The sequence below is a fragment of the Eleginops maclovinus genome, chromosome 13 (genome assembly GCF_036324505.1).
Source record: "Eleginops maclovinus isolate JMC-PN-2008 ecotype Puerto Natales chromosome 13, JC_Emac_rtc_rv5, whole genome shotgun sequence".
NCBI lineage: Eukaryota > Metazoa > Chordata > Actinopteri > Perciformes > Eleginopidae > Eleginops > Eleginops maclovinus.
This window is the reverse complement of record NC_086361.1, coordinates 15636984-15646700: the sequence shown is the minus strand read 5'-3', so window position 1 is coordinate 15646700 and position 9717 is coordinate 15636984. Positions and strand designations below refer to the sequence as shown.

At 42.7% G+C, this 9717-nt stretch overlaps 1 protein-coding gene across 1 annotated transcript in view; it reads left to right on the top strand.

Annotated features, from left to right (window-relative positions):
• The first annotated feature begins 840 nt into the window (after nucleotides 1–840).
• The window catches only part of elmo1 (engulfment and cell motility 1 (ced-12 homolog, C. elegans)), a 93633-nt gene continuing 84756 nt past the window's right edge, over nucleotides 841–9717 (top strand). Inside the window, exon 1 of the mRNA XM_063899431.1 lies at nucleotides 841–1067. The gene's annotated coding sequence lies outside the window, so the exon portion shown is untranslated. The remainder of the gene's footprint in view (nucleotides 1068–9717) is intronic.

The following is a 9717-nucleotide window of genomic DNA, read 5'->3' as shown; positions in this document are numbered from 1 at the left end:
TTGCTGTGCTCTGTGATAGTATATCACAGCTCTATTCTGTCTTTTACAATTACATTTAATGAAACTCTAACATAATGCTGTATAGCACCACTGTTGTGCTACATTAAAAAGGCTCCCGGCGTAATGTAACATTAGAAGGTCATAATCCTACCTGCCAAACCGTTCTCTGTGTATATGTGCGGACCAGAGTGCACTCAATAACCATGAATTATTAAAGTCATTGTTCCTGTTTGGCTTTCTCTTATGGTTGCAAGATTGGAGGGAGTTGCTTCTTTGTGCCACTCTTCATGGAAAGAAATTACTTTGTGTCCTAAATGTTTGTTTGGAATAGAGGAATATAATTTATTGTACAACAAAACAACTATGGGAGCTCATGTCCAACTATTTTTCAATTGTCCTCATATGTTAGCTCAGTAAATACATGCTTATCTGCTCAGTACTAGATTCATTCAAGATTTTGGAAAGTGCTTAGGTTTCGATAAAAAGCGTCAGTCTGTTTTAGGAAGTGCCTACAGGTTGAACTTCAGGGGGCTGGTGACTCACACCTGTTTCTGATTGGAAGAGATTAGTCGATTAAACAAGACTAAACAAACAAAAACAAATTCACCAGCTTATTAAAGCGGACATACCTGTTAACCTATAAATCCTATCACCCTTAAATGAAATGTAAACCTGAGTGTTTTTTCCCTCCGATTTAATCTGATTGAGTTTTCAGTTTGAAACGACTCGGTTATGGAGGGAAGCTTGTTGACTGACTCCGGAGCTGCTAAAAGACAAAGTAACCTCCTGACATCTTTATTTAAATCTGATAAATGTCACCACTCGGTAGGCAGTGACTCAGTGAGAACAGCTGGCCCTCATGTTTGCATGCATCCTCTGTCTGGCATCACCATCAGCCAGCAGACGGCAGAAGAAGAAAAGAGGAAGTGGAAACATCAGCACTATCTCTATACGGCAGAGAGAGGGAGGGAGGGAGCCAACACCGCTGAGTGACACTCACACACACTCACAACACACAAACTCTGGACATCTGCGCTTTAGTGGAAGAAGTGTCCTCGCCTCGTCAGGTTGGTCAAAGCGTTCTTCTCTTGCGCAAATGCTGGTGTTGAGCAGTGTTTGTAGCTTCACTTCCTTCGCGTTTGGTGCTAAATGTTGAGGATTCACGATGTTTGGGGGCTTGCTGCGCTTTTCCCCAGCAAGCCTTTCTGTGTGTTACATTGCAGCGAGACAGTACTGTGTTTCTCCCTCGTCTTTCCCTTCTGTGTACGCGTCTTCCCCGCCTGTCTTTACTTTTGTGAAGTGGCCGCAGCGGCTCTTTTGGGCGCTGTTCTTTTTATTGACATGCCTCATTAAAGCATCGCAGCCCACTCTGCTTTCACGCAGAGACACACGTTGAACTGCAGTGGACATCAAACTGCCTTTAAATCCATTCACAGTGTTCGTTTTACTTCTAGTTTGTTAAACAAGTGTGCGTTAAAGCTGCAAGTTGTGTTGTGTTTGCAGCAGAGATACTGTGAAGGCGCCGAGCTGCTGCTGCTGCTGCTGCTGTTTTCCCGGCTCGTTTGTTTAAGTGCATGCTGTTCGCTTGATACAAAAAAAGTGGTGCGTTCACTGATGCCTCCGTTTTCACCCCGCTGCTAATTAAAGAGCTGCTTTAACGGTGTGCGGTGTGTTACTCCAGCCCAGCATGCATGGCCACACCGTGGGCCTGTCATTAGAAGAAGGGAGAGAGAAAGCTCGACAGAAAATGTGATGTTGTAGCTCTGTACTCTCCTACATAACATGAAAAGCAAAGATATCAAGATGCATTGTAATGTGGTTGCCGTGAATCAAGTTAAATAAGGTCTACTACTTAACATGTCTCCTCTCTTTAAAACTTGTACATCAATGGTTACCAAAACTTGTTTATGATCTTCATTTATATGCATTCATCAATGTTAATTACCTTTTTTAAGGCTTCAACCCCTTTTAAATCAAGCAATGACCACTTAAACCCCCTAACACTGGTTGCTGGATGTCAACGAGTTGAAACTAGTTCAAATGTCTTTGTTCTTATTGGATTTAATAATTCATCATGTTTCTGCTTTGTTATCCTGATGATTGTTGTACTTCCCCTCAGATTTAGCAGGCAAACTCTGGATCAAGGTGTGTAACCACACCTCTGTTTGATAGACTGACATGTTGTTCTTTTTATTAGAAAACATCCCTGGAACTTAAACACTATGAGCCTTTCCCAACCAGCAGTAAGTGTACCTCAGGGGGCACTTCAGGTCTTATCAGGGAGGACATGGAAAACGTATGCAGTAAAAACATTGGATTTGACATTCTTGTCTTGTGGGTGAAATAAACATGCAAATAGAATTAGGTATTGATGTAATGTTGAATTTGAGTTTATTTATTGCCTTAATAACCTAATCACTTTTAGAGGCCAAGCTTTACTAATCATTTGAGTCAATTCATGCTGCAATTGAAATTAAGTCTGCAGACAAGCAGAGCAGTTCAAATAAAATAGCTTAAGGGAAGACTATAGAGCTTTTACTCTTAGTAGTAGTAGTAGCCTAGTACAAAGCTAAACTTGACCAATTGTGTTGAAGAAAAAAAGAGTCCAAGGCTTCACAGTGAACCTTTATGATGGTAGCGAAATACTTTTCACAAAGCCATCCTTTCACTCAAAAGGTTTTTTGGGGAATCATTAATGTAGATGAAAGAATCAGATATTTGGCTATATAACATAAAACTGACTTGAAACTGCTACTATTCCTCTTTATGCCTTTGGACCCACAGTGGTACTTAGAAGGCCCCTGGCAGTCTGTGGACCCTATTTTAGGAACTGTTACTCCATATTTCCTCTGTGATCATTCAGTTACCAGGAAGAAGCCACAACAGTGTTGGTCTGTGGCACACAGCGTTTCCCAGCTCAGAACATCAGGGATTCGCTGTCGTCTTCTATCGGCCCCTCTGCTCCTCCAGGCAGCTTCTGATGGAGTGAGAGCCCATTTACATGCCCTGTTAGCCACCAAAGACATCCCTGTTGTGATGGAGCCACACACATGCCGGCATCTCCGTGTCAACTCGACAATAAACACCGGCAAACATAGCCTTAAAACAGGATCATAAGCACACGCAGCAATGTTTCACAATTAGAAATACAGGAAGTTGTGGTCAACACTGGATGAATGCGATTTTTGTTTTTGCTACTCTGTGATTGGTATTGAGTTAAAATAACGTGGAATGTTGTCTTTGTTGTTGTCCATGAGAATCTACAGTGTTATATATTAGTGAACATACTTGAACTGAGAGATTCTGTGTTGCATTGTGAGGTTTTGGCCTCCATGTGCACCCTGTCCATGTTGCTGTGGCTGACAGTGGGTTAGAGATTGATGTTTTTGGTTTGAGACTCAGGTCTGGCACAGCTTTAGCACTCAAGGAACGCAATTTTCAACTCGCCCTTTGGAACACTAACTTGAGCACACTCTCCCATTAAACTGGTATGTGAAGTTTAGCGTGTGCACAGCATTGGCCAGTAGCTGTCAAGTTCAGAATTGAAGCGTGCCAGAAGTGTTTTATTTCAGTTTTACAGCGACCTGAGGGACCTTAATGTCAAAAGGAATGCACATGCATGCAAAAACAAGATTTATTAGCAATGACCTCCATTTCTTGTTAACGGGCTTGCCCAAATAAATATTCCTTTATCCCTACCTACAGGTTCTTTAAAAATCAGCAATATAAATGGAGCATTGCAACACAGGAGTAAATGAAAAGTGAGAAAGAAAATATGGCAGCCTTGACGTTTACCAGAGTCATTAACCCAAATAAAGTGATAGAATTAAACTTTAGTGCTGTGGTGTTTTATTTTAAATAGTGAAACATAATCCTGGAAATTAGATTAGTGGAAAGAGGCAGAGATCGAAAAGCTTTGAGTATTTTTTGTGAGAGGATGGGTGACTCGTTTTATTGCATCACATACAAGATTCTGGTTTTGTATCTCTTTGGCCTACTGTTTGGTATCCTTTCACCATCTCCTGAAGTGTTACCATGTCAATTTCTGTCTCCTCTTGCCTGTCAGAGCCGCCTCCCTCCCCTTGCAACTTGTTATCGTTCTCTCAGTAGCTTACTCTCTAACACTTGCGTTGTCACACCTACTATCTTACTGCCTCTCTACCCCATTTCTTGCAATGTCTTCTCATTTGCTTATGCTCACACTGCAGCACACGCTTCCCCCATCTACTTTCTCACTCTTATTTCTTGCTCCCTGAGGGAAATGAAGGTATGTAAATTGTTTTCTCCTTGATGTATGCCCGGCCTGCTATCGGTCCATCTTAATGAACTCATTTCCCCCATTTTATCCCAAAAGCTCAGAATTGCAACATTAGAGTCACACCAAAAAACTTCAGGGCCAAAGCCATCTCTGTACGTCTTTCTGTGTATTTTTGTGCAATCAGCCAGTGATAATGCTTATAAAAAAAAAACCTGCATGCAATTTAAATTACTGGCAGCCTTGCTTGTTGTACAAACTGGAGCACTTCACCTTCAGCAGCTTGAAGTTAGATTAATTTGCAGTTCCAAATGAGACAAATGTTGTCTTGCATAATTGCTCCCTGTGGTACGAAGTTAATTAAAACAGCAGGTAGGTAGTGAAGGTGCGATGGGAAGGTGCCAGACAGCCAGACAGATATAGGTGGGTGAGGAGAGATCTCATAGGTACTGCTGCCATGTTCTGCTCTTTAGTTTACTGATTATTGCCTTGGGCTGATTTCAAAGCCGAGGAGCTCTTTCACTTGGGATGAAAAATGCAATAAATGACAAACTGATGGTCGAAAGTTGTTGTTTTATGACAAACCGTGATCATGGGAATACGCTCATGAATGTACAGCAACCTTTTGCTCTGTACATCTATAAATGTATGTTTTGTTCCTTGGGCGCAGAGTCCATCCATTCTTGGAATATGAATCAGTTTGAGCAGAGAGCATCCGCAGGCGTGTTTCTCGGTCCGAGTCTAGACTTTATGCGGAGTGAAGCAGCCCTATATGACCCAGAAACTGATATGGTTCCCTCTGCGTGCTCGCTCTGCCCGCTGCATTCCAGCTGTGGTACTGCCGCAGAGCTCTGTAAATATTGAGTGAGAGGTTAGCTCTTGGCTCTTTTTCTCTCTGTGCCTATGTGGTGTTTAGCATTTCTCAACTGAGAGCCGCTCAGCCTGCTCTGGGCCTACTGACCCAGTGGGATAAATGGTAAGGTAGTCTCGGTCTAACTCGTATAACCCTGCTCCAGCTGTGTGAGGGGCTTGATCTGACTTAACACTCAACGCTCGATCCTTTGTTAAGATTGTCCAACGGGCGCGGTTGTTAGAAGCTACTAGAGTAGACTGTATGCAGCTGTTGTAGGATGTGCGGATACTCCAGTGGCGTTAACATCAGACAGAGTATGATTTATGGCAGGTTTGCACATGTTCTGCAGAGATCCTCCAGATTTCAGGGCTGTGTTGATGAGTTATTATGTTTCTCCAAGGCTTGCCTGCATCGTTTTCACAGTAGCTGCATGCTGGTGTTTTAGTATGACCCAGGTGCTAAACACAGGTTTACTTAGCTGTGACCTAATTCTAATATTTCCCATGTGTGTGTGTGTGGCCCTTTAGGTGTCGTGCAATAGTATAGGCCGTCGCTTGATCCCTGTGTTTCTGTTCTATGGATGGTTGCTGTCAAGCTCCTCATCTGTTCATCAATTTGTCTTTTGATCCATGATTCCATCCGTCCATACAACCCTTGTTTCTCCCTGTGATCAGGTGGTCTACCAATGTGGCCCTTTAGGCCCTCTGATGCGCACTTCCTCTAGAAGTGCACTCCCTCTGGAATTGCACTCCCTCTATACTATCTTCAGTTAGTGTGAGTCAATTAAGGTGCCCTAGTTTTCTGCACAGCTCTCCCCAAATTGTGAACTTGACTTTTGGTATCTATGTTGAACCATTAGTTCACTGAACTTTCTGTCTCCCATGTGGTACTGAGTGTTCTGTTTGATGTCTGATCTGGGGTGGAGAGGGGTTTGAAGAAAGTTTGTCTTCAAGCACACCAGACAGTGCCATCGTTTTTTTGGTATATTTTCACACCCTATATTGCAGGGGGAAGGTTTATGAACAGTGAGTGTGAACCTTACTGTAACTCGGATGATGTGCATCAGATTACAAGGGCAGGTGGGTGGTGTCATGTCCCCTGAAGCATTTACATTCTGATTTGATGCTTTCTCTGGGAATAAATAACTTTAAAGGCCCGGGATTTTTTGGTACAAGAACAATTTACCTTCAAAATTTGTGCAGTATTTAAAGTTTAAAAAAAGCACGGAGCAATCAAAGCTGGCAATCTGATTCCCTGCTCTGCTTCACTTAGATAAAGTAATAAAGTATTTGGAGTGGAGTGCACATAAAGGGGACAAGTGTTATCATACAATAACTAACTATTTCTGGCAGGTTCATTTTACCTTCATCTAAAAACTAATGTGCTCATTAAAGGGAACTCAACCCTTCTCACTCACCATAGTCTATTTATCTTAGGGTATATTTCTGCATATATTTCTGTATATGTGCATTTATTTAAACTACTTAAGGACGGATACCATGGTCAGCTCAGTCTCTCAGGCACATTGTTAAGACTACAAACCACTACATTGACATAGATATTTTTCTACGTGTGTGTGTGTGTATGTGTGGGGGGGGTGAATGTGTGGGTATGTGTGTTTGTGAACTATGAGTCACATGTTGAAGCCAGGGTCCAATCGGAGGTCGGCTACATGTTGTCTCTCTGCATCTCACAGGTGCACACACAACGCTGATCTTGTCAGCTCTGTCCCCTGATGAGAGTGGACAGCATACACGGATGAGTGGAGGTTCAGTGAGCTGGACCGGAAATAAAACCAGCCTGTTGTTTTTCTGGGTATGGGTGTGGGGTGTCACAGTTCATAAGAGGACTTCTTTGTTGCTTATTTTACAGCTTAAATGACAACATAGCCTCTCATTCTTAAACTTGCTTTCTTGTTCTCTGTCCTTCTCTTATCTTTTCTCAGTCAATCGGAGCAATGATTATAGTAGTCTCAATTTTCTGTGATTAGTGCAGTGGTTAGAAAATGACTCTTTAAAGACTTTTGTTTATTCCTTTCTGTGACTGAAGACACTTTAAAATAATGTAATTTTGTGTGTATTCTTTAAAATTCATAATGGTAGGGTTCCCACTATGAGCTTCATCACTAAAACACTCCTTTTATTTTGTTACTTCCTCACTGCAAACTTCATTTCAAGTTATTTCTGTGAGCATGACTTGAGGGTAGACTGAAGAGAGAAGTGCAATAACGCATATCTAAACGTATTGCATAATTAATGGATGGGTTCAGATTGAGGATTTGATCCCATTCTGTCACGACGCAGGCCTTGGCGATTTCGAAGCGCTGCGACTTTTATTTCTTTAGACTAGTCAAGGCTAGCTCTTGAGAAAAGAGATTGAGGAGTGGAGGGTCTCTCATAAAAGGCCAAGGTCACCAGCTCACTGGTTCCCTCTGGCTGGGGAACTGCAAGCCTTGGATTGAAGGTGTGTTGCGCTATGTCAGGGCTGCCTCTGAGTCTCTGAATAAATCAAATCACGGAAGTACATTCGAAACAAGACATATTGATATCTCCTATCTCGCTCTTTTTTTGCTCTGAATTTATCTCCACATGTCTCTCTCAAAAGACTTTCCGAGCTGATACTCCTTTCCTTTATCAACTTCTATCTTCAACACTTGTTCTTCCTCCTTTTCGTCTTTCACTTTCCATCTAAAAAACTTCCTATACTGTACACTTTGCTCCTGACTCTCTCTGCGCACAAATTGACCTCAAATATCAACAGGGTATCTGGAATATATTGACCTCCACAAGACCCCAGTACTCATCTCTCGTATTGCTATTTTTAAGTTCAGTAACAGCCCGAAGTGTGTTTTCTGCTCACTGTAACCACCCAGTAGAACCAGTCATAATCACTCTCACACCCGGACGCTGCCTTTCATCACCTGTTAGCACCAATGCTGTATGATCTGCAGCTGGGTAATTCATCTGGAAAGAAAAAGGAAGACTTCCTTGAGGCCAACCACAGAGCTTTGCTAATGGGGATTGAAATGTGCTTAAAGCACAACAGGTCAACAGGTCAAGCCTAACCAGAGCTCTTGGATAGCAAATGTTTTCTATACTCTGTCCAAGGAGCAACTATCAAAATGCCCTTAAGTCTAGAAAAAAGAAAGAAAATATATTTTATCGGTCTTTTCTTCTGCCTAGTGAGGTAGGAATCTGAATAAGCAACAGTGTATGTCACGGTTGGCATATATTTACCCAGTACTTTTGTTATGAAAACACCCATAGAACAACTAGATTGAGTATTCCTCCTCCTGGGTTGTGCTTATCTGTGTTTTTGCTTCTTGTCATTCCTGCCAGCTATGTTGCTATGGTGTCTATAGACCCAGGTTTTCCCGCCATCTGAGACCAAACATCTAGAAGTGTTTTGTTGTCTGTCTCAGCTGTGCCATTGTTTTGATCTTTGTTTTGTTTTTTGTGGCCTGAGCAGATTCCCCAGCTGTAAACCACCTGCCTTACCCCATGTCACCCTGGCTGGTCTGCTGGCCACACATCAATGTTTCCCATTTTCTGTGGATGTTACACGTTGTCAGTGAGCCTTTATCCTGTGCCCAGCTAGAAACTGAAGGATAACATGGTACAGCTCAGCTCAGCTGGGTTCAGCATGGCTCTCTGAGAGAAGAGGGGTATTGTAATGGTGGCCTAGCTGGGTTTGATGTTGCCTTCAGGGCTTGCTTGCTGTGTCTATTGTTTTGTTGTCTGCAGGGGAAGCTTAACACTCGTGGAAGCGTGTATGTGTGCATGTCCAACTTGTCTAGCAGCATTTTACAGCCCAGACAGTGCTGTTGAAGAAAGGCACAGGGAATACCAATGGCATTTCCCAACAACGGCAGAGCTACCGGATACACAACAGTGTTTAAACATGAGGTGAAAGTTGGTTATACACGAAGCAGGGGGTTTCAGAAGTACACTTCTGTTAACATGAACACGCCTCTACTGAAGCGAAGGTGGAAGATGAACCACTTCCTGCCATTATATGCTTTTGAACAGATCCATTTCCTGTTGACAGAAAGTATGAAGAGAAAGGTCAAGAGGTGGAGACACAACCTGATGTAATGTCGTTAGCCTTAAATGTTTTGCGGTATCAATACCAGGGCCGGCTGACATGTGAACCATGTAGTGCCTGATGTCTGTTTCAATATTCTCTGTGAATGGATAAATGCAGGGCAGCTATGCAGCGATTACATCATCCAATGACATCGTACCCACAGCAATGAAAGCTTGACCCGAGGAATGCCCCCCACTTGTGTTTCTCTCCCCTCCTCCTTTCTCCGTCTCTCTGTTTCACAAAAATATGGGTAACATGCAATTAACCCATAAAAGGCAAAAACAAAGTTCTTTGAATCTTATGCCCCAGTCCATAAATAGCCCGACTTCAGCCTCATTTATTGTTTCTGCCTCTGTACCACAAGCAAGCCCCTTCCCACAGTTTTTACTCCACAATAATAAGGCAACCACTAGCAAAGCCTCAATGAATGGCTTTGAAGGAACCGGACTATAGGCACGCAGGAGGGAGGAAAGTGTTTTTGCAGTGGCCAGTCACCACACTGCTAGGGTGGAGGCTGAACTGG